Raw genomic sequence first — 8,232 nt, 5'->3', positions numbered from 1 at the left:
AAGATGATATAATATTTACAAAAAGAGTGAGTTCAAACATTAGTAAAAGAAAATACAATCATTGTCAGATGAAGTCCTGATATATAAAAATAAAATCAGTTAATAAAATTTTAAGCTGGATATGGTGGCGAATGCCTGTAGTATTGGTTGGCTCTAGGGGATAAGGCATGAGAATTGCAAGCTCAAAACCAGTCTCAGAAATTCTGCAAGATTCAGTATCAAAGAAAAAAAAGCTGGGGTTTGGCTCAGTAGTTAAGCACCTGTGGGTTCAATTCCTGATTTTAATAATACTAATAGTAATTCTACATGACATCATGATAAACACAATAAAAATTAGTAACTGAAGATCTTTTTCCTTTTTTGGTGGTACTGGGGATTGAACCCAGGGCCTTGTGCATGTGAGGCAAGCACTCTACCAACTGACCTACATCCCCAGCCCTATAACTGAACATCTTACTAGACTTCCTTCTGTGACTTTTGTGCTTTTGCTGGTCCTTCTCTTATTCTACACTTTCTGCCCAAATTTTCTCCAGAAACAAAAAAACTCACTCCTTCCATAAATTATCTTCATAACGGACAATTTCTGGAACATCTTCACCCCTTTGGTAAGGATTGTCAAGCCTTCTATTATGAGTTAAAAACTCTATCCTGTTCTTTAATTCTGTTCTTCTGCCTGTTTTTCTGTCCTTCTCTTCAAAATTGTGGTTTATAACTGCATAGTTACAATTATGGTTTACATTGCTTCCTTGCCTTAGAACAATTAAGCCTTTTGCAGGCTTATCTCTAAACCCTAATACTCGTGCTTTGATCTTTCTTTGGGTTCAGCTACATCACCAGGGTGGTTACAGGTCTTAATGCAAGCAGTTTCTGTTTGGTCTGGTCCTGGCTTCCTTCCTCCCATGTATGGTGTTCAAAATTTTTTGGGCTTGGTGAGACTCTCAGTGAGGTTACATCTCATATACCAGTTTTGATGTAATGAGATGCCTTTTTGCAAATGTAGTGGATGTGATAAGCAGATGTGATATTGCGACTTCATGGAGATAAGTGACTGCAGTGTCTACCTGTCCTGCTATGAGATCTTCTTCATGGTACAAAAACTTTGTCTTATTCCTTGTTAATAAAACTTGAACTGATGGAGTATACAAACCAAGCTTCATGTAGTTCTGTTCTCAATAGTTATGACCACTACATGTCTACATGGTATAGAGCTCTTGCTGTTTTTAAAGGCTACTTTATATTAGGAAACTGAATAATCCTTTCATAACATATAAGTTAGGAAAATCATATTGGGCATGTTCAAGTTTTCCAGGAAATCTGAGAGCAATTATTAATGATTGATAGATGATCAAATTGATAAGATTCCCAGAGTTTAACATAGTTTATAAAGTTACTAAGTGAGAAAAGCTAACATTAGGTTAAACTAAAATCTAGCTATGATTTTACACCTAAAAAAATACTAAAATATTCACAAAGTCTTACACCTAATAAGTTATGAGGCAAGGCTATTACTTTATTGGCTTCTCCATTTAGTATTTTCATTTTAGAAGCATTTTATTAGAAGAAATAATAGTATTTCTGATAACAAATGTATAAGAAAATATTCAACACGTTACACATCCACAATGTTCAATAGAAACCATGTAAAGTAGAATTTTTATATCTTTATATCAGATTTTTAGAAAATTCATATATAACCTGGTAGTTAAAAGCATTTTTTGAAGTGTGCTTCTATAAACATTGATGTAGCCGCATCTTTGTACTATGCTGTGATGCCCTTCAGTAGGTGAATTGATAAAGAAAATGTCATTTTTATACAAAATGGAAGGTCGCTCATTATTAAAAGAGAATCAAATCATAGCATATGCAGGTAAATGGATGGAGGTTTAAGAGTATAATGCTAAGTGAAGTAAGTCCCTCCCCAAAAAACCAAATGCTGAATATTTTCTCTGTTAATAAAATTTCTGATTTGTAATGGAGAGGAGGGAGAAGCATGGGAGGAATAGACAAACACTAGATAAGGCAGTGGGGAAGAAGGGCAAGAAAGTGGCCATGGCAATAGGAAAGCAGAGGAATGAGATGGATGTCACTTCCCTAAGTACATGTATGAAGACACGAATGGTGTGACTCTATGTTGTGTACAAGAGATATGAAAAATTGTACTTTATATGTGTAATATGAATTACAATGCATTCTACTATCATATGTAACAAATTAAAATAAAATCTAAAAAGTTAATATATAAAAGACTGTGAGCGAATGCAGAGGAAATAAAATATTTAAAAATCAAAAAATATATTAAAAGCATATTTGTATATGTTGAAAACGTTTTATATATCCCACTGTGGAGTTTGTAATAACTGTAACATATTATGAAAAAAAGCAAGTACTTTTGAAGCAAGTAAAATATATAAATTTGTTAAAAACTAATATATTCTCTCATTTAAATCAATTTTTTGAGTGAGAGAGAGTAAAACAGAATACAAAGAGTGTTTAAGAAATTAAATCAAAATAGGTAGAAGTGGAAAAGTAATTTACATATGAAGAAAATGTCTTAAGTACTAGAGACAGTATCCAGGCTAGAAATAAGAAAAGTAGTGAATGCATGATAAGACTGTGAAGAATCACAGGTTATTTATCCTCCTAAAAACTTCTGAAAACTTATTTTCTTGGGATAGAGATCAACACATGAAACTATTTCTCATAAGTTTAGACATGATTTTGTAATTACTTTTCCATGAAAGTTCATTAAATAATATCAATACTAGATACTTTACGGAATTTTTCTCCAAGTTGATGAAATCTTTTATATATTTTAGAATGTGTGTGTACACTCCAGAACACTATGTATAAATGTATATATGTTTTACCTAAGGTTAACTTTTTATATGTATGTGAAATAATTTAATTCTTTTACATTTTTTCTAAACACAATGGTAAATAAAAATTTTTGTAGAAAATATGGTGTGAATTACCTGTTTACTTTTATTTTAAAGTATCTGAATTTTTTTTACATGATGGACTTTAAAAAGCCAGTTATTTATATATTTGAAATAAAAGATGTGTTTGAATAAAATCTGTTGGGACCTCTGCTGACCATGGAAGTGCAATCGCTGGGGAAAAAGAAATCCCCAGTCTTGTGATTCTGGTTTTGTGATTCTCCATGTACATGACAGTTAGAGCTTGAGAAATGGCTTCCATATACGTGCCTGAATGGCCCCAAGATATGGCTTCCACAAACACAAAGAATAACTCCCCAGCAACGGGGCACACATACCTAATGGGGTATTGTTTCTGTAACTAGGGTAACGGGGCTCTGTTTCTGTAACTGGGGTGCCTAGGCTACCCCAACCTGGGGGACTCTCCAATCTCTGATTGGCCCCTGCCTTTGCCCCCCCTCCTTCTCCTCTCTCTATATAAGTCCTCAACTCCCAACTGGGTGTGATTTTTGCCAGCAGGGTGGCGGGCTGGGTCGCGACACTCACCCTCTCCCTCAGCCCATAGACACTCACTAGCTGGTCTAGTGATTCTCCTCAACTTCTGTCGGAGGGCAGTCCGACAAAAATCATTTTAAGAAAGCCTCCACTCAATGGTGTATAAAATTCCCTACTAAAGAGTATTTGTATTTTAATTTTTTTTATTACAAAATGTTTCCCATCAAAATAATCAATGGAGGTTAGCCCACCACAGTATTTTAAATCACCTTTCATATTAACCTATGGCAGGGATGCTAAGAGCATTACATTTCAAAGCACAATGGATCTCAAACATCAAATAAAACTCTAGGCTTCATGAATCCAAAAGAAAGGATATGACCAGCATTTTCTATTTACCACAGAGCCTTCTCTCAAAGAAGTAGGCAGTTCTATGCTAAGTATTCAATAGCATTCCCTTGGTGTCAACATTTCCTATTCTTCTATAACAATCACTGGAGGTCCAGATTTTCCCCCACAGTCAGAATTCTATTTCCTTCTATAGGGTATGTTCACAAAGCAAAACAAGGAGGAGTTCATGGAAAAGGACTTTTTCACTCATATTTTCCTTACTGTCTTTTTGCTGGAAGCAAACAGAAGGAATCTCTCTTCAAAATTGCTGTCACCATAGTTCACTACACTTTACTAATCCCAATAATTCACTGCAGCAATCTCTTCTGTGGGAGCCAGTGTTGAGGGTCTTCTGGTGCTGAACAGAGGCCACACAAGCCATGTGGAATGTGACTGAGCCATGTCATGTCTTGTGAGCTGCATGGCTTACACATTTGCTTTCCAAATGAGTCAACCTGATGTGGTCTAGAAGGCCCTGTATTATATGAATTCTGATTTTCTCAGAAATTGGCCAACTTTATTCAGCTCAGCTAGTGTGCTGCTCCTAATGGTCTCTGCATTAATATTAGTGCAACACAAAAGAGCAGTGGGCCTCAACTATTATTTTCCACCTGTTTCAGTCCAACTATTTTTCAGGATTTTTTTGTATATAAAAAGCCCACCCCTCTTATATAGGTTAATATACCAGTGGATTAAAAGGCACTATTATAATAGTTGTGTGACTCTAATTAGCTTGAATGCTTAAAATGGACTAAGTCATAAACCATGCTGTTATGCTGCAGTAAATGGTACTGTGTTTGTGAATCCAATCACTGTATCAGTGTGAAGTAAATGTATGGATACTTAGATCAAGACAGCAGAGGCATGGGTGAGAAATTCTACACATCAAGAAAGAGCTGAAAGACCTGGGGTTGTGCCTGGAGCTGGGATTGTAACTCAGTGGTAGAACACTTGCTTAGCATGTTTGAGGCACATGTTTCCATCTAAGTACTTCATATAAATAAATGCACAAAATAAAGGCCCATCAACATCCAAAAATGTATATAAAAAAAGAAAGTGCTTAAGTACATTATCAGAATTAGTCTACGCAGTTTTAAGAAAATATAAACAAAATGAAATGTTTTACCTCTTTTAGAAAAGCTATTACCTTCAATAAAGTGCTTCTTATAAATTTATTTCTTGTTTTCCTGTGAGAAAATTGTAACACGTTAAAATTCAGTTGTATGTTCTCAGCCAAAAGAATGATTTAATGTCAGAGATTTTCTTCCTATGCACAAATCACCACCTTTACTGTTATTATAGGAGAAATTAATACACACAGCTTGGTTATTCTCACAAAGTTTATGTAAACATGTTGCTCTAAATTCTATTTATATAATCAATTGTGATTTGCTACCAATGCAGATGTCTTGTTACCATTTGGAACATATGAAGTGGTGATGAATTGATGGCTATTTCAGTTTCAAGAGAAACATTTCCTATACGGGTGTCTGTATTTTTTCAAGAGGATAAAACAAGAACAGTGAGGACTTATTGATTTCTGATCCATGCAAAGATAACTAAGAAAAAAGGGTGATATCACTTAGAACAAGTGCACAAGTTTATAAACCATTTTTAAAAAATCATATTAAAAATAGACACAAAGAACTCCAGATCCAATTAAGACAAAATCAACTACTCCAGGCAATAAAACTACAGGAGATATCACAATATGGATACTTGAGAAATAGTGCCACTTGTTATCTGATCATATCACTCACTGAAATATTACCCAGGAGAGTCAGAGCCAGTATAAACACTTCCGGAACCATTTAGAGCACTGTTCTTTAAGACCTCAGAAGTGAATGTTAGCTAGCGACTACGGACATACTAAAGTGATTTATTATCACAAGGTGAGCTAATACATTCTGCTTTACAACTCTCCTGGCAGGCCAGAGAACAGACTGAATTATTACCTACAACACATAATGCTCACAAAGAGCTTTGTATTATTGATAAGAGTGCATTATTCTGTGGCATAATAATGCTGATAAATTATGAAAAAAACATTTTTTTCCAATTCATAACATTGTTTTATACATTCTGTTGTGGCCAGCAAAGTATGCATTATTACAGACAGCTGTTGACATGATTCAATAAAGCCTCAAGGGGTTTCACTGATAATCCTCAATCACGAATACTTTTCCAAATAAAAAGCCACTTCTATCTCTCACAATATTTAGAGGAGGTTTGCAGAAATGTCAGTGGTTCATAAGGAAGAAACTTGGGCAGAAGCCCCAAGAAACCAGTGTAATTTTATAAGTAAGTTTAGTGGGGAGGAGAGGGAGTCTTGTATATTAAAGAATAAGCCCTCTGTAGAAAATGGAGTCTCTCATGTGAAGATTAGTAAGTCTAATTTTGGAAAGAGTTTCTGTCAGAGTTTGCTAGTATTTTATTAGGTGTTGCAGTAATTCACTTGCAGGTCAGCATGAGAAAGAAGCAGCAGAGCAAGCCAAGCAGCAGAAGAAAAAAGTCCTTTATTGTATACAAGCAATCCTTTTATAGTATTGTGAACAAAGAAGGCAGCCTCCCAACAGTAATAAACCAGGTCTTTCAGCTAATTAAACATAGCACACAGAAGTTTTACTTTCTAATCAGAAGTGACCCCCTTTTCATGGCTAATCTACTCTCGGCCTGGAGCATGCTGAACTCTGCTCTTTGTTAAGAACAGATAATAAAATTTTTCTCAGCGCCCTCCTAGCGCACTTGGCAGAACATCCCATTTGTGAGTAAGTCCTCCCAAGGGCAGCAGACATCTTGTTTTCAATCATATCCGCTGTTACCTTGACAGAATATCCCATTTGCAGGCAGATGCCATCAAGGACAGTAATCACATCCGATTCTCTACAATTTGGTTTCTTTCTCTTCTTGTGTCAGATGGTGAAATGCCTAATTTTAAAACCACATTTTTAGATGAACATCCTTAAAGAAGTTTAGAGATTTTTCCATTAACTTAGAATTCCTCCACAGTTTTCAATTTTGCAAGTGATAGTAACATTAAAATAGGCAGACTGCATAACCAAATGTTATTCGGAAGTCTTCAAATAAGTTTAATAATTTCTTTTTCTATCCCATGTAAAAAGGAATAATTATAATAAAAGATAAGTTGAGAGTAATTGGTTCTTTTCATAAGAAACAGTTTTTAGACATCAAAAACTCCATAAATACAATTTTGAGCTGAAAAGATCTTAAGAGTTCAGCAAAGTAACAAAGTACCCATCCCCACAGCAGCCCCGCCCCCTGGCTCCCCGCCCCGCCTGCAGCCCTGCCCCAGGCCCCTGCACCCTATGGGACTGGCCCCCAGTCCCCGCCTCCACCCAGCCCAGGCCCTGGCCGCCCCCCCCTGCTCCCCGCCCACACAGCAGCAAGGCCTCATCTCCCTGGCCCACCAGGGCACGGCCCTGCAAGCTCCCCGCCTCCATGGCGGTCAGGCCCCCAGCTCCTTGCCCACACCACGGCCCGGCCCCTGGCTCTCAGCCCCCAACAAGGCCCTGCCAGCTCCCTGCTCCCACCTCCGCCAGGGCTCCCCCACTCCCCGCCCCCACAGCCCCCTCCAGCCACGGCCCCCAGGCTCCCCGCCCCCGCTGTGACAGGCCCCATCTCCCTGGCCCACCGTGGCGCGGGCCCCTTGGCTCCACGCCCCCACCACAGCCAGGCCCCTGGCTCCCCTCCCACACCAGGACACGGCTCCCCGCCCCCTCTGCCCCCTCCTCGGATTGACCGGGGCTCTCTGCCCCCTACACGACCAAGCCCCAGGTCCCATCCCCACTGCGGCCAGGCCCCGACTCCCAGCCTCCTCTGCGGCCTGGCCCCTGACTCCCAGCGCCCTCCGTGGCCTGGCCAGCTGGCCCCAAGCACGTCTCCGCCGCCCTGCCTGGGGCAGCTCCTTCCCTTCAGCCCCTGGTCCTGCAGCACCCCTCACCCTCTGCCCCAGGCGCTGACATGGGCTGGGGATGTCCTCCCCCTCTTCTCCACCTCCTCCTCCGGGAGGCTTAGCCCGCGGTTTGGACCCTCTGGGCTTCACCCCCACACACTCCAGGCACTTCCCGAGTCCTGCCTCCCCTCACCCGTCTCCCACCTGCGCTGCAGCTGCAAAGCGTTTCCCTCAAAGAATGCACCTTCTCGGAGCCACCTGCCCAGCTCAGCCGCTGCCCTAAGGAGAGCAGGAGCCTCTCTCTCACCCCCACGGGTCTGGGCGGCAGGCACTCTCTCCTCCAGTGGGGGCCACGCCCTAGACACCCGCCCCCTTCCGTCTACCCGCTGGGCCTCGCGCTCACCTCTGGCCTGCGCCAGGCTGCAGCCTCCACTATAATCTGTGTGCCTATTGAAGGACAGGATTCTTCCCCACCAGTAGTATTAAAATAGAGAAATG

This window comes from Marmota monax, unplaced genomic scaffold, assembly GCF_021218885.2.
Source record: "Marmota monax isolate L192 unplaced genomic scaffold, Marmota_monax_Labrador192_F-V1.1 WCK01_AAM20220418_F8-fsc01145, whole genome shotgun sequence".
Lineage (NCBI taxonomy): Eukaryota > Metazoa > Chordata > Mammalia > Rodentia > Sciuridae > Marmota > Marmota monax.
Note: the sequence above shows the minus strand (reverse complement) of the source record.